The sequence below is a fragment of the Heterodontus francisci genome, chromosome 41, assembly GCF_036365525.1.
Source record: "Heterodontus francisci isolate sHetFra1 chromosome 41, sHetFra1.hap1, whole genome shotgun sequence".
Taxonomy (NCBI): domain Eukaryota; kingdom Metazoa; phylum Chordata; class Chondrichthyes; order Heterodontiformes; family Heterodontidae; genus Heterodontus; species Heterodontus francisci.
In genome coordinates this window covers 770,587-795,455 of record NC_090411.1, presented here as the reverse complement: position 1 = coordinate 795,455, position 24,869 = coordinate 770,587, and positions in this window count along the sequence as shown.

Below are 24,869 nucleotides of genomic sequence, written 5' to 3'. Positions count from 1 at the left end.
TGAGACTCTCAGAGAGTGTCAGAATGTTTCAGAGAGTGTCACAGAGTTTCAGAGAGTGTCAGAGATTTTCAGAGAGTTTCAGAGATTTTCAGAGAATCTCAGAGATTGCCAGAAAGTTTCAGAGAGTGTCACAGAGTTTCAGAGAGTTTCAGAGAGATTCAGAGAGTGTCAGAGAGTATCAGAGAATGTCAGAGAGAGTCAGAGAGTGTCAGAGAGTGTCCGACAGATTCAGAAAGTGTCAGAGGGTATGAGAGAGTGTCTGAGAGTGTCAGAGAGTGTCAGAGAGTTTCAGAGATGTTCAGAGAGTGTCAGAGAGTGTCAGAAAGTTTCAGAGAGTGTCAGAGATTGTCAGGGAGTTTCAGAAAGATTCAGAGAGTGTCACAGAGTGTCAGAGAGTGTCACAGAGTGTCACAGAGTGTCAGAGAGTTTCAGAGAGATTCAGAGAGTGTCAGAGACTGTCAGAGAGTGTCAGAGAGTTTCACAGAGATGCAGAGTGTGTCAGACCGTGTCCGAGAGTTTCAGAAAGTGTCAGATAGTGTCAGAGAGTTTCGGAAAGTGTCAGAGAGTGTCAGAGAGTGTCTGAGAGTTTCAGAGATTGTCATAGTGTTTCAGAGAGTGTCACAGAGTTTCAGTGAGTGTCAGAGAGTGTCAGAGAGTTTCAGAGTGAGTCAGAGAGTGTCAGAGTGTGTCAGAGAGTGTCAGAGAGTGTCAGAGAGTTTCAGAGAGTGTCAGAGAGTTTCAGAGAGTGTCTGAGAGTGTCTGAGAGTGTCAGAGAGTTTCAGAGAGTGTCAGAGAGTTTCAGAGAGTGTCAGAGAGTGTCAGAGAGTTTCAGAGAGTGTCAGAGAGTTTCAGAAAGTGTCTGAGTGTATGAGAGAGTGTCAGAGAGTTTCAGTGAGTTTCAGAGAGCTTCTGAAATTTTTTAAAGTTTCACAGAGTTTCAGAGAGTTTCAGGGAGTTTCAGAGAGTTTCAGAGAGTGTCAGAAAGTTTCAGAGAGTGTCAGAGAGTGTCAGAGAGTTTCAGAGAGTTTCAGAGAGTGTCAGAGAGTGACAGAGAGTTTCAGAGAGCTTCAGAGAGTGTCAGGGAGTGTCAGAGAGTGTCAGAGAGTTTCGGAGATTTTCAGAGAGAGTCAGACAGTGTGCGAGAGTGTCAGAGAGTGTCAAAGAGTTTCAGAGAGTGTCAGAGAGTGTCAGAGAGGTTCAGATAGTGTCAGAGAGTTTCAGAGACGATCTGAGAGTGTCAGAGAGTATCCGAGAGTTTCAGAGAGTTTCAGAGAGTGTCAGCGAGAGTCAGAGAGTGTCAGAGAGTGTCAGAGAGTTTCAGAGAGTGTCAGAGTGTATCCAAGAGTTTCAGAAATTGTCAGATAGTGTCAGAGAGTTTCAGAACGTGTCAGAGAGTGTCTGAGACTGTCAGAGAGTGTCAGAGTGTTTCAGAGAGTGTCACAGAGTTTCAGAGAGTGTCAGAGATTTTCAGAGAGTTTCAGAGATCTTCAGAGAGTGTCAGAGATTGCCAGAAAGTTTCAGAGAGTGTCACAGAGTGTCAGAGAGTTTCAGAGAGATTCAGAGAGTGTCAGAGAGAGTCAGAGAGTGACAGAGAGTGTCAGAGAGATTCAGAAAGTGTCAGTGAGTATGAGAGTGTCTGAGAGTGTCAGAGAGTGTCAGAGAGTTTCAGAGATGTTCAGAGAGTGTCAGAGAGTGTCAGGGAGTGTCAGAGAGTTTCACAGAGTTGCAGAGTGTGTCAGACAGTGTCCGAGAGTTTCAGAAAGTGTCAGATAGTGTCAGAGAGTTTTGGAAAGTGTCAGAGAGTTTCAGAGAGTGTCTGAGAGTTTCAGAGATTGTCAGAGTGTTTCAGAGAGTGTCACAGTGTTTCATTGAGTGTCAGAGAGTATCAGAGAGTTTCAGAGAGAGTCAGAGAGTGTCAGAGAGTGTCAGAGAGTGTCTGAGAGTTTGAGAGAGTGTCAGAGAGTTTCAGAAAGTGTCTGAGAGTATGAGAGAGTGTCAGAGATTGTCAGTGACTTTCAGAGAGCTTCTGAAAGTTTCTGAGAGTGTCAGAGAGCTTCAGAGAGTTTCAGGGAGTTTCAGAGAGTTTCAGAGAGTGTCAGAAAGTTTCAGAGATTGTCAGAGAGTGTCAGAGAGTTTCAGAGAGCGTCAGAGAGGTTCAGAGAGCTTCAGAGAGGGTCAGAGAGAGTCAGAGAGTGTCAGAGAGTTTCGGAGATTTTCAGAGAGAGTCAGACAGTGTCCGAGAGTGTCAGAGAGTGTCAGAGAGTTTCAGAGAGTGTCAGAGAGTGTCAGAGAGGTTCAGATAGTGTCAGAGAGTTTCAGAGACTTTCTGAGAGTGTCAGAGAGTTCCTGAGAGTTTCTGACAGTTTCTGAGTGTGTCGGAGAGTGTCAGAGAGTGTCAGAGTGTTTCAGAGAGTGTCACAGAGTTTCAGAGAGTGTCAGATATTTTCAGAGAGTTTCAGAGATCTTCAGAGACAGCAGGAAAATTTCAGAGAGTGTCACAGAGTGTCAGAGAGATTCAGAGAGTGTCAGACAGTATCAGAGAATGTCAGAGAGTGTCAAAGAGTTTCAGAGAGTGTCAGAGAGTGTCAGAGAGTTTCCGAGAGTGTCACAGAGTGTCAGTGAGAGTCAGAGAGTTTCAGAGAGTGTCAGAGAGTGTCAGAGAGTTTCCGAGAGTGTCACAGAGTGTCAGTGAGTGTCAGAGAGTATCAGAGAGTGTCACAGAGTGTCAGAGAGTGTCAGAGAGTTTCAGAGATTTTCTGAGAGTTTCTGAGAGTGTAAGAGATTGTCAGAAAGATTCAGGAAATGTCAGATAGTATCAGAGAGTTTCAGAAAGTGTCAGAGAGTGTCTGAGAGTGTCAGAGAGTGTCAGAGAGATTCAGAGAGTTTCAGAGAGTGCCAGAGAGCTTCAGAGGGTTTCAGAGAGTGTCAGAGCGTGTCAGAGAGTTTCAGAGAGTGTCAGAGAGTGTCGGGGAGTGTCAGAGAGTGTCAAAGAACTTCAGAGAGTGTCAGAGAGTTTCAGAGAGTGTCAGACAGTATCTGAGAGTGTCAGAGAGTGCCGAAGAGTTTCAGAGAGTGTCAGAGAGTGTCAGAGAGTTTCAGAGAGTGTCACAGATTGTCAGAGAGCTTCAGAGAGATTCAGAGAGTGTCGGGGAGTGTCAGAGAGTGTCAAAGAACTTCAGAGAGTGTCAGAGAGTTTCAGATAGTGTCAGACAGTATCTGAGAGTGTCAGAGAGTGCCGAAGAGTTTCAGAGAGTGTCAGAGAGTGTCAGAGAGTGTCAGAGAGTTTCAGAGAGTGTCACAGAGTGTCAGTGAGTGTCAGAGAGTATCAGAGAGGGTCAGCGAGAATCACAGAGTGTCAGCGAGTGTCAGAGAGTTTCAGAGATTTTCTGAGAGTGTCAGAGAGTGCCTGAGAGTTTCTGACAGTTTCTGAGTGTGTCGGAGAGTGTCAGAGAGTGTCAGAGTGTTTCAGAGAGTGTCACAGAATTTCAGAGAGTGTCAGAGATCTTCAGAGAGATTCAGAGAGTGTCAGGGAGTGTCAGAGAGTGTCAGAGAATTTCAGAGAGTGTCAGAGAGTTTCAGAGAGTGTCAGACAGTATCTGAGAGTGTCAGAGAGTGCCGAAGAGTTTCAGAGAGTGTCAGAGTGTCAGAGAGTTTCAGAGAGTGTCAGAGAGTGTCAGAGAGTTTCAGAGAGTGTCACAGAGTGTCAGAGAGTGTCAGAGAGTTTCAGAGAGTGTCACAGAGTGTCAGTGAGTGTCAGAGAGTATCAGAGAGTGTCAGCGAGAATCAGAGAGTGTCAGCGAGTGTCAGAGAGTGTCAGAGAGTTTCAGAGAGTGCCAGAGAGTGTCAGAGAGTGTCAGAGAGTTTCAGAGAGTGTCACAGAGTGTCAGTGAGTGTCAGAGAGTTTCAGAGAGTGTCAGATAGTGTCAGTGAGTGTTAGAGAGTATCAGAGACTTTCAGTGAGAGTCAGAGATTGTCATCGTGTGTCAGAGAGGGTCAGAGAGTTTTTGAAAGTTTCTGAGTTTGTCGGAGAGTGTCAGAGAGTGTCAGAGAGTTTCAGAGAGTGTCACAGAGTGTCAGAGAGTGTCAGAGATTTTCTGAGAGTTTCTGAGAGTGTCACAGAGTGTCAGAGATTGTCAGAAAGATTCAGAAAGTGTCAGATAGTATCAGAGAGTTTCAGAAAGTGTCAGAGAGTGTCTGAGAGTGTCAGAGAGATTCAGAGAGTTTCAGAGAGTGCCAGAGAGCTTCAGAGGGTTTCAGAGATTGTCAGAGCGTGTCAGAGAGTTTCAGAGAGTGTCAGAGAGTGTCTGAGAGATTCAGAGAGTGTCAGAGAGTGTCAGAGAGTTTCAGAGAGTTTCAGAGAGTGTCGGAGAGTGTCAGAGAGTTTCAGAGAGCTTCAGAGAGTGTCAGGGAGTGTCAGAGAGTGTCAGAGAGTTTCGGAGAGTTTGAGAGAGAGTCAGACAGTGTCTGAGAGTGTCAGAGAGTGTCCAAGAGTTTCAGAGAGTGTCAGAGAGTGTCAGAGAGGGTCAGATATTGTCAGAGAGTTTCAGAGTCTTTCTGAGAGTGTCAGAGAGTGCCTGAGAGTTTCAGAGAGTGTCACGGATTGTCAGAGAGTGTCTGAGAGTTTCAGAGAGTTTCAGAGAGTGTCAGCGAGTGTCTGAGAGATTCAGAGAATGTCGGAGAGTGTCAGAGAGTTTCAGAGAGCTTCAGAGAGTGTCAGGGAGTGTCAGAGAGTTTCGGAGAGTTTCAGAGAGAGTCAGACAGTGTCTGAGAGTGTCAGAGAGTGTCAAAGAGTTTCAGAGAGTGTCAGAGAGTGTCAGAGAGTGTCAGAGAGTGTCAGAGAGGTTCAGATATTGTCAGAGAGTTTCAGAGTCTTTCTGAGAGTGTCAGAGAGTGCCTGAGAGTTTCAGAGAGTGTCACGGAGTGTCAGAGAGTGCCTGAGAGTTTCAGAGAGTGTCACGGAGTGTCAGAAAGTGCCTGAGAGTTTCTGACAGTTTCTGAGTGTGTCGGAGAGTGTCAGAGAGTGTCAGAGTGTTTCAGAGAGTGTCACAGAAGTTCAGAGAGTGTCAGAGATTTTCAGAGAGTTTCAGAGATCTTCAGAGAGTGTCAGAGAGTGCCAGAAAGTTTCAGAGAGTGTCACAGAGTGTCAGAGAGTTTCAGAGAGATTCAGAGAGTGTCAGGGAGTGTCATAGAGTGTCAGAGAATTTCAGAGAGTGTCAGAGAGTTTCAGAGAGTGTCAGACAGTATCTGAGAGTGTCAGACAGCGCCGAAGAGTTTCAGAGAGTGTCAGAGTGTCCGAGAGTTTCAGAGAGTGTCACAGAGCGACAGTGAGAGTCAGAGAGTTTCAGAGTGTGTCACAGAGTGTCAGAGAGTGTCAGAGAGTTTCAGAGAGTGTCACAGAGTGTCAGTGAGTGTCAGAGAGTATCAGAGAGTGTCAGCGAGAATCAGAGAGTGTCAGCGAGTGTTAGAGAGTGTCAGAGAGTATCAGAGAGTGTCACAGAGTGTCAGTGAGTGTCAGAGAGTTTCAGAGAGTGTCAGAGAGTTTCTGAGAGTTTCTCAGTTTGTCGGAGAGTGTCGGGGAGTGTCAGAGAGTTTCGGAGAGTGTCACAGAGTGTCAGAGAGTGTCAGAGAGTTTCAGAGTTTCAGAGAGTTTCAGATAGTGTCAGTGAGTGTCAGAGAGTGTCAGAGAGTTTCAGAGAGTGTCACAGTGTGTCAGTGAGTGTCAGAGAGTTTCAGAGAGTGTCAGAGAGTTTCTGAGAGTTTCTCAGTTTGTCGGAGAGTTTTGGAGAGTGTCAGAGAGTTTCGGAGAGTGTCACAGAGTGTCAGAGAGTGTCAGAGAGTTTCAGAGAGTTTCAGTGAGTTTCAGATAGTGTCAGTGAGTGTCAGAGAGTGTCAGAGAGTTTCAGAGAGTGTCACAGAGCGTCAGTGAGAGTCAGAGAGTTTCAGAGTGTGTCAGAGAGTGTCAGAGAGTGTCAGAGAGTTTCAGAGAGTGTCACAGAGTGTCAGTGAGTGTCAGAGAGTATCAGAGAGTGTCAGCGAGAATCAGAGAGTGTCAGCGAGTGTCAGAGAGTGTCAGAGAGTGTCAGAGAGTTTCAGAGATTGTCACAGAGTGTCAGTGAGTGTCAGAGAGTTTCAGAGAGTGTCAGAGAGTTTCTGAGAGTTTCTCAGTTTGTCGGAGAGTGTCGGAGAGTGTCAGAGAGTTTCGGAGAGTGTCACAGAGTGTCAGAGAGTGTCAGAGAGTTTCAGAGAGTTTCAGAGAGTTTCAGATAGTGTTAGTGAGTGTCAGAGAGTGTCAGAGAGTTTCAGAGAGTGTCACAGAGTGTCAGTGAGTGTCAGAGAGTTTCAGAGAGTGTCAGAGAGTTTCTGAGAGTTTCTCAGTTTGTCGGAGAGTGTCGGAGAGTGTCAGAGAGTTTCGGAGAGTGTCACAGAGTGTCAGAGAGTGTCAGAGAGTTTCAGAGCGTTTCAGAGAGTTTCAGATAGTGTCAGTGAGTGTCAGACAGTTTCTGAGAGTTTCTCAGGTTGTCGGAGAGTGTCGGAGAGTGTCAGAGAGTTTCGGAGAGTGTCAGAGAGTGTCAGAGAGTTTCAGAGATTTTCTGAGAGTTTCGGAGAGTGTCAGAGAGAGTCAGAGATTGTCAGAGAGCTTCAGAGAGATTCAGAGAGTTTCAGAGAGTGCCAGAGAGCTTCAGAGAGTTTCAGAGAGTGTCAGAGCGTGTCAGAGAGTTTCAGAGAGCGTCAGAGAGTGTCAGCGAGTGTCTGAGAGATTCAGAGAGTGTCAGAGAGTGTCAGAGAGTTTCAGAGAGTTTCAGAGAGTGTTGGGGAGTGTCAGAGTGTTTCAGAGAGCTTCAGAGAGTGTCAGGGAGTGTCAGAGAGTGTCAGAGAGGTTCAGATAGTGTCAGAGAGTTTCAGAGCCTTTCTGAGAGTGTCGGAGAGTGCCTGAGAGTTTCTGACAGTTTCTGAGTGTGTCGGAGAGTTTCAGAGAGTGTCAGAGTGTTTCAGAGAGTGTCATAGAGTTTCAGAGAGTGTCAGAGATTTTCAGAGATTTTCAGAGATCTTCAGAGAGTGTCAGAGAGGGCCGGAAAGTTTCAGAGAGTGTCACAGAGTGTCAGAGAGCTTCAGAGAGATTCAGAGAGTGTCAGGGAGTGTCAGAGAGTGTCAGAGAATTTCAGAGAGTGTCAGATAGTGTCAGTGAGTGTTAGAGACTATCAGACACTTTCAGTGAGAGTCAGAGTTTCAGCGAGTGTCAGAGAGTGTCAGAGAGTTTTTGAGAGTTTCTGAGTTTGTCGGAGAGTGTCAGAGAGTGTCAGAGAGTTTCAGAGAGTGTCAGTGAGTGTCAGAGAGTGTCAGAGAGTTTCAGAGATTTTCTGAGAGTTTCTGAGAGTGTAAGAGATTGTCAGAAAGATTCAGGAAGTGTCAGATAGTATCAGAGAGTTTCAGAAAGTGTCAGAGAGTGTCTGAGAGTGTCAGAGAGTGTCAGAGAGATTCAGAGAGTTTCAGAGAGTGCCAGAGAGCTTCAGAGGGTTTCAGAGAGTGCCAGAGCGTGTCAGAGAGTTTCAGAGAGTGTCAGAGAGTGTCGGGGAGTGTCAGAGAGTGTCAAAGAACTTCAGAGAGTGTCAGAGAGTTTCAGAGAGTGTCAGGCAGTATCTGAGAGTGTCAGAGAGTGCCGAAGAGTTTCAGAGAGTGTCAGAGAGTGTCAGAGAGTTTCAGAGAGTGTCACAGATTGTCAGAGAGCTTCAGAGAGATTCAGAGAGTGACGGGGAGTGTCAGAGAGTGTCAAAGCACTTCAGAGAGTGTCAGAGAGTTTCAGAGTGTGTCAGACAGTATCTGAGAGTGTCAGAGAGTGCCGAAGTGTTTCAGAGAGTGTCAGAGAGTGTCAGAGAGTGTCAGAGAGTTTCAGAGAGTGTCACAGAGTGTCAGTGAGTGTCAGAGAGTATCAGAGAGGGTCAGCGAGAATCACAGAGTATCAGCGAGTGTCAGAGAGTTTCAGAGATTTTCTGAGAGTGTCAGAGAGTGCCTGAGAGTTTCTGACAGTTTCTGAGTGTGTCGGAGAGTGTCAGAGAGTGTCAGAGTGTTTCAGAGAGTGTCACAGAATTTCAGAGAGTGTCAGAGATTTTCAGAGAGTTTCAGAGATCTTCAGAGAGTGTCAGAGAGTGTCAGAAAGTTTCAGAGAGTGTCACAGAGTGTCAGAGAGCTTCAGAGAGATTCAGAGAGTGTCAGAGAGTTTCAGAGAGTGTCAGACAGTATCTGAGAGTGTCAGAGAGTGCCGAAGAGTTTCAGAGAGTGTCAGAGTGTCAGAGAGTTTCAGAGAGTGTCAGAGAGTGTCAGAGAGTTTCAGAGAGTGTCACAGAGTGTCAGAGAGTGTCAGAGAGTTTCAGAGAGTGTCACAGAGTGTCAGTGAGTGTCAGAGAGTATCAGAGAGTGTCAGCGAGAATCAGAGAGTGTCAGCGAGTGTCAGAGAGTGTCAGAGAGTTTCAGAGAGTGTCAGAGAGTGTCAGAGAGTTTCAGAGAGTGTCACAGAGTGTCAGTGAGTGTCAGAGAGTTTCAGAGAATGTCAGATAGTGTCAGTGAGTGTTAGAGAGTATCAGAGACTTTCAGTGAGAGTCAGAGAGTGTCATCGAGTGTCAGAGAGTGTCAGAGAGTTTTTGAAAGTTTCTGAGTTTGTCGGAGATTGTCAGAGAGTGTCAGAGAGTTTCAGAGAGTGTCACAGAGTGTCAGAGAGTGTCAGAGAGTTTCAGAGATTTTCTGAGAGTTTCTGAGAGTGTAAGAGATTGTCAGAAAGATTCAGGAAGTGTCAGATAGTATCAGAGAGTTTCAGAAAGTGTCAGAGAGTGTCTGAGAGTGTCAGAGAGTGTCAGAGAGATTCAGAGAGTTTCAGAGAGTGCCAGAGAGCTTCAGAGGGTTTCAGAGAGTGCCAGAGCGTGTCAGAGAGTTTCAGAGAGTGTCAGAGAGTGTCGGGGAGTGTCAGAGAGTGTCAAAGAACTTCAGAGAGTGTCAGAGAGTTTCAGAGAGTGTCAGGCAGTATCTGAGAGTGTCAGAGAGTGCCGAAGGGATTCAGAGAGTGTCAGAGAGTGTCAGAGAGTGTCAGAGAGTTTCAGAGAGTGTCACAGATTGTCAGAGAGCTTCAGAGAGATTCAGAGAGTGTAGGGAGTGTCAGAGAGTGTCAAAGAACTTCAGAGAGTGTCAGAGAGTTTCAGAGTGTGTCAGACAGTATCTGAGAGTGTCAGAGAGTGCCGAAGTGTTTCAGAGAGTGTCAGAGAGTGTCAGAGAGTGTCAGAGAGTTTCAGAGAGTGTCACAGAGTGTCAGTGAGTGTCAGAGAGTATCAGAGAGGGTCAGCGAGAATCACAGAGTGTCAGCGAGTGTCAGAGAGTTTCAGAGAGTTTCAGAGAGTGTCAGAGAGTGTCAGAGAGTGTCAGAGAGTTTCAGAGAGTGTCACAGAGTGTCAGTGAGTGTCAGAGAGTTTCAGAGAGTGTCAGATAGTGTCAGTGAGTGTTAGAGAGTATCAGAGACTTTCAGTGAGAGTCAGAGAGTGTCATCGAGTGTCAGAGAGTGTCAGAGAGTTTTTGAAAGTTTCTGAGTTTGTCGGAGAGTGTCAGAGAGTGTCAGAGAGTTTCAGAGAGTGTCACAGAGTGTCAGAGAGTGTCAGAGAGTTTCAGAGATTTTCTGAGAGTTTCTGAGAGTGTAAGAGAGGGCATGAAAAATGCTTGGCGGGTAGGATAAAAGAAAACCCCAAGGCCTTTTACGCGTATGTCAGAAATACGAGGATGACTAGGGGGACCATAGGTCCGGTCAAGGACAATAGCGGGAGACTGTGTGTTGAGCCGGAAGAGATAAGTGAGGTTTTGAATGAGTACTTCTCTTCGGTATTTACGAATGAGAAGGGGTGTATTACTGAACAGGACGGTGTGAAACAGACTGGTAAGCTCGAGGAAGTGCTCGTTAGGAGGGAAGATGTGTTGGGGTTTTTGAATAACTTGAAGATAGACAAGTCTCCCGGGCCTGACGGGGTATATCCAAGGATGTTATGGGAAGCAAGGGATGAAATTGCAGAGCCGCTGGCAATGATCTTTTCATCTTCTCTGCTGACGGGGGTGGTACCAGGTGATTGGAGGGTGGCAAATGTTGTGCCCCTGTTCAAGAAAGGGAATAGGAACAACCCTGGGAATTACAGGCCAGTTAGTCTTACTTCGGTGGTAGGCAAGTTGATGGAAAAGGTGCTGAGGGATAGGATTTCTGAGCATCTGGAAAGACACTGCTTGATTCGGGACAGTCAGCACGGTTTTGTGAGGGGTAGGTCTTGCCTCACAAGCCTGATTGAATTCTTTGAGCAGGTGACCAAGCAAGTGGATGAGGGTAAACCAGTGGATGTGGTGTACATGGATTTTAGTAAGGCATTTGATAAGGTCCCCCATGGTAGACTTATGGAGAAAGTCAGGAGGCATGGGATAGTGGGGAATGTGGCCAGTTGGATTAAGAATTGGCTAACTGATAGAAGGCAGAGAGTGGTCTTAGATGGTAAATACTCAGCCTGGAGCCCAGTTACCAGTGGCGTGCCGCAGGGATCAGTTCTGGGTCCTCTCCTGTTTGTGATTTTTATTAACGACTTGGATGAGGAAGTCGAAGGGTGGGTCAGTAAATTTGCAGATGATACAAAGGTTGGTGGAGTTGTGGATACCGAGGAGGGCTATTGTCGTCTGCAAAGGGACTTGGATAGGTTGCAGTGCTGGGCTGAAAAGTGGCAGATGGAGTTTAACCCTGAAAAGTGTGAGGTCGTCCATTTTGGAAGGACAAACACGAATGCAAAATACTGGGTTAACGGTAGGGTTCTTGGGCATGTGGAGGAGCAGAGAGACCTTGGGGTCTATGTGCATAGATCGTTGAAAGTTGCAACTCAAGTGGATAGGGCTGTGAAGAAGGCATATGGGGTGTTAGCGTTCATTAGCAGAGGGATTGAATTTAAGAGCCGTGAGGTGATGATGCAGCTGTACAGGACCTTGGTAAGGCCTCATTTGGAGTACTGTGTGCAGTTCTGGTCGCCTCATTTTAGGAAGGATGTGGAAGCCTTGGAGAGGGTGCAGAGGAGATTTACCAGGATGTTGCCTGGAATGGAGAATAAGTCTTACGAGGAAAGGCTGAACATTCTAGGCCTCTTCTCATTAGAAAGGAGAAGGATGAGGGGTGACATGATAGAGGTTTATAAGATGATCAGGGGAATAGATAGGGTAGACAGTCAGAAACTTTTTCCCCGGGTGGAGCAAAGCGTTACAAGGGGTCATAAATTTAAGGTGAAGGGTGGGAGATATAAGGGGGATGTCAGGGGAAGGTTCTTTACCCAGAGAGTGGTCGAGGCATGGAATGCCTTGCCCGGGGAAGTTGTTGAGTCAGAAACTTTAGGGACTTTCAAAAGGCTTTTGGATAGGTATATGGATAAAGGAGAATGATGGGGTATAGATTAAATTGTCCTTGACAGAGGACAAAGGATCGGCACAACATTGTGGGCCGAAGGGCCTGTTCTGTGCTGTATGTTCTATGTTCTATGTTCTAAGAGATTGTCAGAAAGATTCAGGAAGTGTCAGATAGTATCAGAGAGTTTCAGAAAGTGTCAGAGAGTGTCTGAGAGTGTCAGAGAGTGTCAGAGAGATTCAGAGAGTTTCAGAGAGTGCCAGAGAGCTTCAGAGAATTTCAGAGAGTGCCAGAGCGTGTCAGAGAGTTTCAGAGAGTGTCAGAGAGTGTCGGGGAGTGTCAGAGAGTGTCAAAGAACTTCAGAGAGTGTCAGAGAGTTTCAGAGAGTGTCAGGCAGTATCTGAGAGTGTCAGAGAGTGCCGAAGAGTTTCAGAGAGTGTCAGAGAGTGTCAGAGAGTGTCAGAGAGTTTCAGAGAGTGTCACAGATTGTCAGAGAGCTTCAGAGAGATTCAGAGAGTGTCGGGGAGTGTCAGAGAGTGTCAAAGAACTTCAGAGAGTGTCAGAGAGTTTCAGAGTGTGTCAGACAGTATCTGAGAGTGTCAGAGAGTGCCGAAGTGTTTCAGAGAGTGTCAGAGAGTGTCAGAGAGTGTCAGAGAGTTTCAGAGAGTGTCACAGAGTGTCAGTGAGTGTCAGAGAGTATCAGAGAGGGTCAGCGAGAATCACAGAGTGTCTGCGAGTGTCAGAGAGTTTCAGAGATTTTCTGAGAGTGTTAGAGAGTGCCTGAGAGTTTCTGACAGTTTCTGAGTGTGTCGGAGAGTGTCAGAGAGTGTCAGAGTGTTTCAGAGAGTGTCACAGAATTTCAGAGAGTGTCAGAGATTTTCAGAGAGTTTCAGAGATCTTCAGAGAGTGTCAGAGAGTGTCAGAAAGTTTCAGAGAGTGTCACAGAGTGTCAGAGAGCTTCAGAGAGATTCAGAGAGTGTCAGGGAGTGTCAGAGAGTGTCAGAGAATTTCAGAGAGTGTCAGAGAGTTTCAGAGAGTGTCAGACAGTATCTGAGAGTGTCAGAGAGTGCCGAAGAGTTTCAGAGAGTGTCAGAGTGTCAGAGAGTTTCAGAGAGTGTCAGAGAGTGTCAGAGAGTTTCAGAGAGTGTCACAGAGTGTCAGAGAGTGTCAGAGAGTTTCAGAGAGTGTCACAGAGTGTCAGTGAGTGTCAGAGAGTATCGGAGAGTGTCAGCGAGAATCAGAGAGTGTCAGCGAGTGTCAGAGAGTGTCAGAGAGTTTCAGAGAGTGTCAGAGAGTGTCAGAGAGTGTCAGAGAGTTTCAGAGAGTGTCACAGAGTGTCAGAGAGTGTCAGAGATTTTCTGAGAGTTTCTGAGAGTGTCACAGAGTGCCAGAGATTGTCAGAAAGATTCAGAAAGTGTCAGATAGTATCAGAGAGTTTCAGAAAGTGTCAGAGAGTGTCTGAGAGTGTCAGAGTGTGTCAGAGAGATTCAGAGCGTTTCAGAGAGTGCCAGAGAGCTTCAGAGGTTTTCAGAGATTGTCAGAGCGTGTCAGAGAGTTTCGGAGAGTGTCAGAGAGTGTCTGAGAGATTCAGAGAGTGTCAGAGAGTGTCAGAGAGTTTCAGAGAGTTTCAGAGAGTGTCGGAGAGTGTCAGAGAGTTTCAGAGAGCTTCAGAGAGTGTCAGGGAGTTTCAGAGAGTGCCAGATAGTTTCGGAGAGTTTCAGAGAGAGTCAGACAGTGTCTGAGAGTGTCAGAGAGTGTCAAAGAGTTTCAGAGAGTGTCAGAGAGTGTCAGAGAGTGTCAGAGAGGTTCAGATATTGTCAGAGAGTTTCAGAGACTTTCTGAGAGTGTCAGAGAGTGCCTGAGAGTTTCAGAGAGTGTCACGGAGTGTCAGAGAGTGTCAGAGAGTTTCAGAGAGTGTCACAGAGTGTCAGTGAGTGTCAGAGAGTATCAGAGTGGGTTAGCGAGAATCAGAGAGTATCAGAGAGTTTCAGAGACTTTCTGAGAGTGTCAGAAAGTGCCTGAGAGTTTCTGACAGTTTCTGAGTGTTTCGGAGAGTGTCAGAGTGTTTCAGAGAGTTTCACAGAATTTCAGAGAGTGTCAGAGATTTTCAGAGAGTTTCAGAGATCTTCAGAGAGTGTCAGAGAGTGCCAGAAAGTTTCAGAGAGTGTCACAGAGTGTCAGAGAGTTTCAGAGAGATTCAGAGAGTGTCAGGGAGTATCATAGAGTGTCAGAGAATTTCAGAGAGTTTCGGAGAGTTTCAGAGAGAGTCAGACAGTGTCTGAGACTGTCAGAGAGTGTCAAAGAGTTTCAGAGAGTGTCGGAGAGTGTCAGAGAGTGTCAGAGAGTTTCAGAGACATTCTGAGAGTGTCAGAGAGTGCCTGAGAGTTTCAGAGAGTGTCACGGAGTGTCAGAGAGTGTCAGAGAGTTTCAGAGAGTGTCACTGAGTGTCAGTGAGTGTCAGAGAGTATCAGAGAGGGTTAGCGAGAATCAGAGAGTATCAGAGAGTTTCAGAGACTTTCTGAGAGTGTCAGAAAGTGCCTGAGAGTTTCTGACAGTTTCTGAGTGTGTCGGAGAGTGTCAGAGAGTGTCAGAGTGTTTCAGAGCGTGTCACAGAATTTCAGAGAGTGTCAGAGATTTTCAGAGAGTTTCAGAGATCTTCAGAGAGTGTCAGAGAGTGCCAGAAAGTTTCAGAGAGTGTCACAGAGTGTCAGAGAGTTTCAGAGAGATTCAGAGAGTGTCAGGGAGTGCCATAGAGTGTCAGAGAATTTCAGAGAGTGTCAGAGTGTTTCAGAGAGTGTCAGACAGTATCTGAGAGTGTCAGACAGCGCCGAAGAGTTTCAGAGAGTGTCAGAGTGTCAGAGAGTTTCAGAGAGTGTCACAGAGCGTCAGTGAGAGTCAGAGAGTTTCAGAGTGTGTCAGAGAGTGTCAGAGAGTGTCAGAGAGTGTCAGAGAGTTTCAGAGAGTGTCACAGAGTGTCAGTGAGTGTCAGAGAGTATCAGAGAGTGTCAGCGAGAATCAGAGAGTGTCAGCGAGTGTCAGAGAGTGTCAGAGAGTGTCAGAGAGTTTCAGAGAGTGTCACAGAGTGTCAGTGAGTGTCAGAGAGTTTCAGAGAGTGTCAGAGAGTGTCAGAGAGTTTCTGAGAGTTTCTCAGTTTGTCGGAGAGTGTCGGAGAGTGTCAGAGAGTTTCGGAGAGTGTCACAGAGTGTCAGAGAGTTTCAGAGAGCTTCAGAGAGTGTCAGAGAGTTTCAGAGAGTTTCAGATAGTGTCAGTGAGTGTTAGAGACTATCAGACACTTTCAGTGAGAGTCAGAGAGTTTCAGCGAGTGTCAGAGAGTGTCAGACAGTTTCTGAGAGTTTCTCAGTTTGTCGGAGAGTGTCGGAGAGTGTCAGAGAGTTTCGGAGAGTGTCACAGAGTGTCAGAGAGTGTCAGAGAGTTTCAGAGATTTTCTGAGAGTTTCTGAGAGTGTCAGAGAGAGTCAGAGATTGTCAGAGAGTGTCAGAGAGATTCAGAGAGTTTCAGAGAGTGCCAGAGAGCTTCAGAGAGTTTCAGAGACTGTCAGAGCGTGTCAGAGAGTTTCAGAGAGCGTCAGAGAGTGTCAGCGAGTGTCTGAGAGATTCAGAGAGTGTCAGAGAGTGTCAGAGAGTTTCAGAGAGTGTTGGGGAGTGTCAGAGTGTTTCAGAGAGCTTCAGAGAGTGTCAGGGAGTGTCAGAGAGTGTCAGAGAGGTTCAGATAGCGTCAGAGAGTTTCAGAGACTTTCTGAGAATGTCGGAGAGTGCCTGAGAGTTTCTGACAGTTTCTGAGTGTGTCGGAGAGTTGCAGAGAGTGTCAGAGTGTTTCAGAGAGTGTCACAGAGTTTCAGAGAGTGTCAGAGATTTTCAGAGATTTTCAGAGATCTTCAGAGAGTGTCAGAGAGGGCCGGAAAGTTTCAGAGAGTGTCACAGAGTGTCAGAGAGCTTCAGAGAGATTCAGAGAGTGTCAGGGAGTGTCAGAGAGTGTCAGAGAATTTCAGAGAGTGTCAGATAGTGTCAGTGAGTGTTAGAGACTATCAGACACTTTCAGTGAGAGTCAGAGAGTTTCAGCGAGTGTCAGAGAGTGTCAGAGAGTTTTTGAGAGTTTCTGAGTTTGTCGGAGAGTGTCAGAGAGTGTCAGAGAGTTTCAGAGAGTGTCAGTGAGAGTCAGAGAGTGTCAGAGAGTTTCAGAGATTTTCTGAGAGTTTCAGCGAGTGTCAGAGAGTGTCAGAGAGTTTTTGAGAGTTTCTGAGTTTGTCGGAGAGTGTCAGAGAGTGTCAGAGAGTTTCAGAGAGTGTCAGTGAGAGTCAGAGAGTGTCAGAGAGTTTCAGAGATTTTCTGAGAGTTTCGGAGAGTGTCACAGAGTGTCAGAGAGTGTCAGAGAGGTTCGGAGAGTTTCAGAGAGTTTCAGATAGTGTCAGTGAGTGTCAGAGAGTGTCAGAGAGTTTCAGAGAGTGTCACAGAGTGTCAGTGAGTGTCAGAGAGTTTCAGAGAGTGTCAGAGAGTTTCAGAGAGTGTCACAGAGTGTCAGTGAGTGTCAGAGAGTATCAGAGAGGGTTAGCGAGAATCAGAGAGTATCAGAGAGTTTCAGAGACTTTCTGAGAGTGTCAGAAAGTGCCTGAGAGTTTCTGACAGTTTCTGAGTGTGTCGGAGAGTGTCAGAGAGTGTCAGAGTGTTTCAGAGCGTGTCACAGAATTTCAGAGAGTGTCAGAGATTTTCAGAGAGTTTCAGAGATCTTCAGAGAGTGTCAGAGAGTGCCAGAAAGTTTCAGAGAGTGTCACAGAGTGTCAGAGAGTTTCAGAGAGATTCAGAGAGTGTCAGGGAGTGCCATAGAGTGTCAGAGAATTTCAGAGAGTGTCAGAGTGTTTCAGAGAGTGTCAGACAGTATCTGAGAGTGTCAGACAGCGCCGAAGAGTTTCAGAGAGTGTCAGAGTGTCAGAGAGTTTCAGAGAGTGTCACAGAGCGTCAGTGAGAGTCAGAGAGTTTCAGAGTGTGTCAGAGAGTGTCAGAGAGTGTCAGAGAGTTTCAGAGAGTGTCACAGAGTGTCAGTGAGTGTCAGAGAGTATCAGAGAGTGTCAGCGAGAATCAGAGAGTGTCAGCGAGTGTCAGAGAGTGTCAGAGAGTGTCAGAGAGTTTCAGAGAGTGTCACAGAGTGTCAGTGAGTGTCAGAGAGTTTCAGAGAGTGTCAGAGAGTGTCAGAGAGTTTCTGAGAGTTTCTCAGTTTGTCGGAGAGTGTCGGAGAGTGTCAGAGAGTTTCGGAGAGTGTCACAGAGTGTCAGAGAGTGTCAGAGAGTTTCAGAGATTTTCTGAGAGTTTCTGAGAGTGTCAGAGAGAGTCAGAGATTGTCAGAGAGTGTCAGAGAGATTCAGAGAGTTTCAGAGAGTGCCAGAGAGCTTCAGAGAGTTTCAGAGACTGTCAGAGCGTGTCAGAGAGTTTCAGAGAGCGTCAGAGAGTGTCAGCGAGTGTCTGAGAGATTCAGAGAGTGTCAGAGAGTGTCAGAGAGTTTCAGAGAGTGTTGGGGAGTGTCAGAGTGTTTCAGAGAGCTTCAGAGAGTGTCAGGGAGTGTCAGAGAGTGTCAGAGAGGTTCAGATAGCGTCAGAGAGTTTCAGAGACTTTCTGAGAATGTCGGAAAGTGCCTGAGAGTTTCTGACAGTTTCTGAGTGTGTCGGAGAGTTGCAGAGAGTGTCAGAGTGTTTCAGAGAGTGTCACAGAGTTTCAGAGAGTGTCAGAGATTTTCAGAGATTTTCAGAGATCTTCAGAGAGTGTCAGAGAGGGCCGGAAAGTTTCAGAGAGTGTCACAGAGTGTCAGAGAGCTTCAGAGAGATTCAGAGAGTGTCAGGGAGTGTCAGAGAGTGTCAGAGAATTTCAGAGAGTGTCAGATAGTGTCAGTGAGTGTTAGAGACTATCAGACACTTTCAGTGAGAGTCAGAGAGTTTCAGCGAGTGTCAGAGAGTGTCAGAGAGTTTTTGAGAGTTTCTGAGTTTGTCGGAGAGTGTCAGAGAGTGTCAGAGAGTTTCAGAGAGTGTCAGTGAGAGTCAGAGAGTGTCAGAGAGTTTCAGAGATTTTCTGAGAGTTTCAGCGAGTGTCAGAGAGTGTCAGAGAGTTTTTGAGAGTTTCTGAGTTTGTCGGAGAGTGTCAGAGAGTGTCAGAGAGTTTCAGAGAGTGTCAGTGAGAGTCAGAGAGTGTCAGAGAGTTTCAGAGATTTTCTGAGAGTTTCGGAGAGTGTCACAGAGTGTCAGAGAGTGTCAGAGAGTTTCGGAGAGTTTCAGAGAGTTTCAGATAGTGTCAGTGAGTGTCAGAGAGTGTCAGAGAGTTTCAGAGAGTGTCACAGAGTGTCAGTGAGTGTCAGAGAGTTTCAGAGAGTGTCAGAGAGTTTCTGAGAGTTTCTCAGTTTGTCGGAGAGTGTCGGAGAGTGTCAGAGAGTTTCGGAGAGTGTCACAGAGTGTCAGAGAGTGTCAGAGAGTTTCAGAGAGTTTCAGAGAGTTTCAGATAGTGTCAGTGAGTGTCAGAGAGTGTCAGAGAGTTTCAGAGAGTGTCACAGAGCGTCAGTGAGAGTCAGAGAGTTTCAGAGTGTGTCAGAGAGTGTCAGAGAGTGTCAGAGAGTTTCAGAGAGTGTCACAGAGTGTCAGTGAGTGTCAGAGAGTATCAGAGAGTGTCAGCGAGAATCAGAGAGTGTCAGTGAGTGTCAGAGAGTGTCTGAGAGTGTCAGAGAGTTTCAGAGATTGTCACAGAGTGTCAGTGAGTGTCAGAGAGTTTCAGAGAGTGTCAGAGAGTTTCTGAGAGTTTCTCAGTTTGTCGGAGAGTGTCGGAGAGTGTCAGAGAGTTTCGGAGAGTGTCACAGAGTGTCAGAGAGTGTCAGAGAGTTTCAGAGAGTTTCAGAGAGTTTCAGATAGTGTCAGTGAGTGTCAGAGAGTGTCAGAGAGTTTCAGAGAGTGTCACAGAGTGTCAGTGAGTGTCAGAGAGTTTCAGAGAGTGTCAGAGAGTTTCTGAGAGTTTCTCAGTTTGTCGGAGAGTGTCGGAGAGTGTCAGAGAGTTTCGGAGAGTGTCACAGAGTGTCAGAGAGTGTCAGAGAGTTTCAGAGCGTTTCAGAGAGTTTCAGATAGTGTCAGTGAGTGTCAGACAGTTTCTGAGAGTTTCTCAGGTTGTCGGAGAGTGTCGGAGAGTGTCAGAGAGTTTCGGAGAGTGTCAGAGAGTGTCAGAGAGTTTCAGAGATTTTCTGAGAGTTTCTGAGAGTGTCAGAGAGAGTCAGAGATTGTCAGAGAGTGTCAGAGAGATTCAGAGAGTTTCAGAGAGTGCCAGAGAGCTTCAGAGAGTTTCAGAGAGTGTCAGAGCGTGTCAGAGAGTTTCAGAGAGCGTCAGAGAGTGTCAGCGAGTGTCTGAGAGATTCAGAGAGTGTCAGAGAGTGTCAGAGAGTTTCAGAGAGTTTCAGAGAGTGTTGGGGAGTGTCAGAGTGTTTCAGAGAGCTTCAGAGAGTGTCAGGGAGTGTCAGAGAGTGTCAGAGAGGTTCAGATAGTGTCAGAGAGTTTCAGAGCCTTTCTGAGAGTGTCGGAGAGTGCCTGAGAGTTTCTGACAGTTTCTGAGTGTGTCGGAGAGTTTCAGAGAGTGTCAGAGTGTTTCAGAGAGTGTCATAGAGTTTCAGAGAGTGTCAGAGATTTTCAGAGATTTTCAGAGATCTTCAGAGAGTGTCAGAGAGGGCCGGAAAGTTTCAGAGAGTGTCACAGAGTGTCAGAGAGCTTCAGAGAGATTCAGAGAGTGTCAGGGAGTGTCAGAGAGTGTCAGAGAATTTCAGAGAGTGTCAGATAGTGTCAGTGAGTGTTAGAGACTATCAGACACTTTCAGTGAGAGTCAGAGTTTCAGCGAGTGTCAGAGAGTGTCAGAGAGTTTTTGAGAGTTTCTGAGTTTGTCGGAGAATGTCAGAGAGTGTCAGAGAGTTTCAGAGAGTGTCAGTGAGTGTCAGAGAGTGTCAGAGAGTTTCAGAGATTTTCTGAGAGTTTCTGAGAGTGTAAGAGATTGTCAGAAAGATTCAGGAAGTGTCAGATAGTATCAGAGAGTTTCAGAAAGTGTCAGAGAGTGTCTGAGAGTGTCAGAGATTGTCAGAGAGATTCAGAGAGTTTCAGAGAGTGCCAGAGCGTGTCAGAGAGTTTCAGAGAGTGTCAGAGAGTGTCGGGGAGTGTCAGAGAGTGTCAAAGAACTTCAGAGAGTGTCAGAGAGTTTCAGAGAGTGTCAGGCAGTATCTGAGAGTGCCAGAGAGTGCCGAAGAGTTTCAGAGAGTGTCAGAGAGTGTCAGAGAGTTTCAGAGAGTGTCACAGATTGTCAGAGAGCTTCAGAGAGATTCAGAGAGTGTCGGGGAGTGTCAGAGAGTTTCAGAGAGTGTCACAGAGTGTCAGTGAGTGTCAGAGAGTATCAGAGAGGGTCAGCGAGAATCACAGAGTGTCAGCGAGTGTCAGAGAGTTTCAGAGATTTTCTGAGAGTGTCAGAGAGTGCCTGAGAGTTTCATGACAGTTTCTGAGTGTGTCGGAGAGTGTCAGAGAGTGTCAGAGTGTTTCAGAGAGTGTCACAGAATTTCAGAGAGTGTCAGAGATTTTCAGAGAGTTTCAGAGATCTTCAGAGAGTGTCAGAGAGTGTCAGAAAGTTTCAGAGTGTGTCACAGAGTGTCAGAGAGCTTCAGAGAGATTCAGAGAGTGTCAGGGAGTGTCAGAGAGTGTCAGACAATTTCAGAGAGTGTCAGAGAGTTTCAGAGAGTGTCAGCCAGTATCTGAGAGTGTCAGAGAGTGCCGAAGAGTTTCAGAGAGTGTCAGAGTGTCAGAGAGTTTCAGAGAGTTTCAGAGAGTGTCAGCGAGAATCAGAGAGTGTCAGCGAGTGTCAGAGAGTGTCAGAGAGTTTCAGAGAGTGTCAGAGAGTGTCAGAGAGTGTCAGAGAGTTTCAGAGAGTGTCACAGAGTGTCAGTGAGTGTCAGAGAGTTTCAGAGAGTGTCAGATAGTGTCAGTGAGTGTTAGAGAGTATCAGAGACTTTCAGTGAGAGTCAGAGAGTGTCATCGAGTGTCAGAGAGTTTTTGAAAGTTTCTGAGTTTGTCGGAGAGTGTCAGAGAGTGTCAGAGAGTTTCAGAGAGTGTCACAGAGTGTCAGAGAGTGTCAGAGAGTTTCAGAGATTTTCTGAGAGTTTCTGAGAGTGTAAGAGATTGTCAGAAAGATTCAGGAAGTGTCAGATAGTATCAGAGAGTTTCAGAAAGTGTCAGAGAGTGTCTTAGAGTGTCAGAGAGTGTCAGAGAGATTCAGAGAGTTTCAGAGAGTGCCAGAGAGCTTCAGAGGGTTTCAGAGAGTGCCAGAGCGTGTCAGAGAGTTTCAGAGAGTGTCAGAGAGTATCGGGGAGTGTCAGAGAGTGTCAAAGAACTTCAGAGAGTGTCAGAGAGTTTCAGAGAGTGTCAGGCAGTATCTGAGAGTGTCAGAGAGTGCCGAAGAGTTTCAGAGAGTGTCAGAGAGTGTCAGAGAGTGTCAGAGAGTTTCAGAGAGTGTCACAGATTGTCAGAGAGCTTCAGAGAGATTCAGAGAGTGTCGGGGAGTGTCAGAGAGTGTCAAAGAACTTCAGAGAGTGTCAGAGAGTTTCAGAGTGTGTCAGACAGTATCTGAGAGTGTCAGAGAGTGCTGAAGTGTTTCAGAGAGTGTCAGAGAGTGTCAGAGAGTGTCAGAGAGTTTCAGAGAGTGTCACAGAGTGTCAGTGAGTGTCAGAGAGTATCAGAGAGGGTCAGCGAGAATCACAGAGTGTCAGCGAGTGTCAGAGAGTTTCAGAGATTTTCTGAGAGTGTCAGAGAGTGCCTGAGAGTTTCTGACAGTTTCTGAGTGTGTCGGAGAGTGTCAGAGAGTGTCAGAGTGTTTCAGAGAGTGTCACAGAATTTCAGAGAGTGTCAGAGATTTTCAGAGAGTTTCAGAGATCTTCAGAGAGTGTCAGAGAGTGTCAGAAAGTTTCAGAGAGTGTCACAGAGTGTCAGAGAGCTTCAGAGAGATTCAGAGAGTGTCAGGGAGTGTCAGAGAGTGTCAGAGAATTTCAGAGAGTGTCAGAGAGTTTCAGAGAGTGTCAGAGAGTTTCAGAGAGTGTCAGAGAGTTTCAGAGAGTGTCACAGAGTGTCAGAGAGTGTCAGAGAGTTTCAGAGAGTGTCACAGAGTGTCAGTGAGTGTCAGAGAGTATCGGAGAGTGTCAGCGAGAATCAGAGAGTGTCAGCGAGTGTCAGAGAGTGTCAGAGAGTTTCAGAGAGTGTCAGAGAGTGTCAGAGAGTGTCAGAGAGTTTCAGAGAGTGTCACAGAGTGTCAGTGAGTGTCAGAGAGTTTCAGAGAGTGTCAGATAGTGTCAGTGAGTGTTAGAGTGTATCAGAGACTTTCTGTGAGAGTCAGAGAGTGTCATCGAGTGTCAGAGAGGGTCAGAGTGTTTTTGAAAGTTTCTGAGTTTGTCGGAGAGTGTCAGAGAGTGTCAGAGAGTTTCAGAGAGTGTCACAGAGTGTCAGAGAGTGTCAGAGATTTTCTGAGAGTTTCTGAGAGTGTCACAGAGTGCCAGAGATTGTCAGAAAGATTCAGAAAGTGTCAGATAGTATCAGAGAGTTTCAGAAAGTGTCAGAGAGTGTCTGAGAGTGTCAGAGTGTGTCAGAGAGATTCAGAGCGTTTCAGAGAGTGCCAGAGAGCTTCAGAGGTTTTCAGAGATTGTCAGAGCGTGTCAGAGAGTTTCAGAGAGTGTCAGAGAGTGTCTGAGAGATTCAGAGAGTGTCAGAGAGTGTCAGAGAGTTTCAGAGAGTTTCAGAGAGTGTCGGAGAGTGTCAGAGAGTTTCAGAGAGCTTCAGAGAGTGTCAGGGAGTTTCAGAGAGTGTCAGAGAGTTTCGGAGAGTTTCAGAGAGAGTCAGACAGTGTCTGAGAGTGTCAGAGAGTGTCAAAGAGTTTCAGAGAGTGTCAGAGAGTGTCAGAGAGTGTCAGAGAGGTTCAGATATTGTCAGAGAGTTTCAGAGACTTTCCGAGAGTGTCAGAGAGTGCCTGAGAGTTTCAGAGAGTGTCACGGAGTGTCAGCGAGTGTCAGAGAGTTTCAGAGAGTGTCACAGAGTGTCAGTGACTGTCAGAGAGTATCAGAGTGGGTTAGCGAGAATCAGAGAGTATCAGAGAGTTTCAGAGACTTTCTGAGAGTGTCAGAAAGTGCCTGAGAGTTTCTGACAGTTTCTGAGTGTGTCGGAGAGTGTCAGAGAGTGTCAGAGTGTTTCAGAGAGTTTCACAGAATTTCAGAGAGTGTCAGAGATTTTCAGAGAGTTTCAGAGAGTTTCAGAGATCTTCAGAGAGTGTCAGAGAGTGCCAGAAAGTTTCAGAGAGTGTCACAGAGTGTCAGAGAGTTTCAGAGAGATTCAGAGAGTGTCAGGGAGTATCATAGAGTGTCAGAGAATTTCAGAGAGTTTCGGAGAGTTTCAGAGAGAGTCAGACAGTGTCTGAGACTGTCAGAGAGTGTCAAAGAGTTTCAGAGAGTGTCAGAGAGTGTCAGAGAGTGTCAGAGAGTTTCAGAGACATTCTGAGAGTGTCAGAGAGTGCCTGAGAGTTTCAGAGAGTGTCACGGAGTGTCAGAGAGTGTCAGAGAGTTTCAGAGAGTGTCACTGAGTGTCAGTGAGTGTCAGAGAGTATCAGAGAGGGTTAGCGAGAATCAGAGAGTATCAGAGAGTTTCAGAGACTTTCTGAGAGTGTCAGAAAGTGCCTGAGAGTTTCTGACAGTTTCTGAGTGTGTCGGAGAGTGTCAGAGAGTGTCAGAGTGTTTCAGAGCGTGTCACAGAATTTCAGAGAGTGTCAGAGATTTTCAGAGATTTTCAGAGATCTTCAGAGAGTGTCAGAGAGTGCCAGAAAGTTTCAGAGAGTGTCACAGAGTGTCAGAGAGTTTCAGAGAGATTCAGAGAGTGTCAGGGAGTGCCATAGAGTGTCAGAGAATTTCAGAGAGTGTCAGAGTGTTTCAGAGAGTGTCAGACAGTATCTGACAGTGTCAGACAGCGCCGAAGAGTTTCAGAGAGTGTCAGAGTGTCAGAGAGTTTCAGAGAGTGTCACAGAGCGTCAGTGAGAGTCAGAGAGTTTCAGAGTGTGTCAGAGAGTGTCAGAGAGTGTCAGAGAGTGTCAGAGAGTTTCAGAGAGTGTCACAGAGTGTCAGTGAGTGTCAGAGAGTATCAGAGAGTGTCAGCGAGAATCAGAGAGTGTCAGCGAGTGTCAGAGAGTGTCAGAGAGTGTCAGAGAGTTTCAGAGAGTGTCACAGAGTGTCAGTGAGTGTCAGAGAGTTTCAGAGAGTGTCAGAGAGTGTCAGAGAGTTTCTGAGAGTTTCTCAGTTTGTCGGAGAGTGTCGGAGAGTGTCAGAGAGTTTCGGAGAGTGTCACAGAGTGTCAGAGAGTGTCAGAGAGTTTCAGAGAGTTTCAGAGAGTTTCAGATAGTGTCAGTGAGTGTTAGAGACTATCAGACACTTTCAGTGAGAGTCAGAGAGTTTCAGCGAGTGTCAGAGAGTGTCAGACAGTTTCTGAGAGTTTCTCAGTTTGTCGGAGAGTGTCGGAGAGTGTCAGAGAGTTTCGGAGAGTGTCACATAGTGTCAGAGAATGTCAGAGAGTTTCAGAGATTTTCTGAGAGTTTCTGAGAGTGTCAGAGAGAGTCAGAGATTGTCAGAGAGTGTCAGAGAGATTCAGAGAGTTTCAGAGAGTGCCAGAGAGCTTCAGAGAGTTTCAGAGATTGTCAGAGCGTGTCAGAGAGTTTCAGAGAGCGTCAGAGAGTGTCAGCGAGTGTCTGAGAGATTCAGAGAGTGTCAGAGAGTGTCAGAGAGTTTCAGAGAGTTTCAGAGAGTGTTGGGGAGTGTCAGAGTGTTTCAGAGAGCTTCAGAGAGTGTCAGGGAGTGTCAGAGAGTGTCAGAGAGGTTCAGATAGCGTCAGAGAGTTTCAGAGACTTTCTGAGAATGTCGGAGAGTGCCTGAGAGTTTCTGACAGTTTCTGAGTGTGTCGGAGAGTTGCAGAGAGTGTCAGAGAGTTGCAGAGAGTGTCAGAGTGTTTCAGAGAGTGTCAGAGATTTTCAGAGATTTTCAGAGATTTTCAGAGATTTTCAGAGATCTTCAGAGAGTGTCAGAGAGGGCCGGAAAGTTTCAGAGAGTGTCACAGAGTGTCAGAGAGCTTCAGAGAGATTCAGAGAGTGTCAGGGAGTGTCAGAGAGTGTCAGAGAATTTCAGAGAGTGTCAGATAGTGTCAGTGAGTGTTAGAGACTATCAGACACTTTCAGTGAGAGTCAGAGAGTTTCAGCGAGTGTCAGAGAGTGTCAGAGAGTTTTTGAGAGTTTCTGAGTTTGTCGGAGAGTGTCAGAGAGTGTCAGAGACTTTCAGAGAGTGTCAGTGAGAGTCAGAGAGTGTCAGAGAGTGTCAGAGATTTTCTGAGAGTTTCTGAGAGTGTAAGAGATTGTCAGAAATATTCAGGAAGTGTCAGATAGTATCAGAG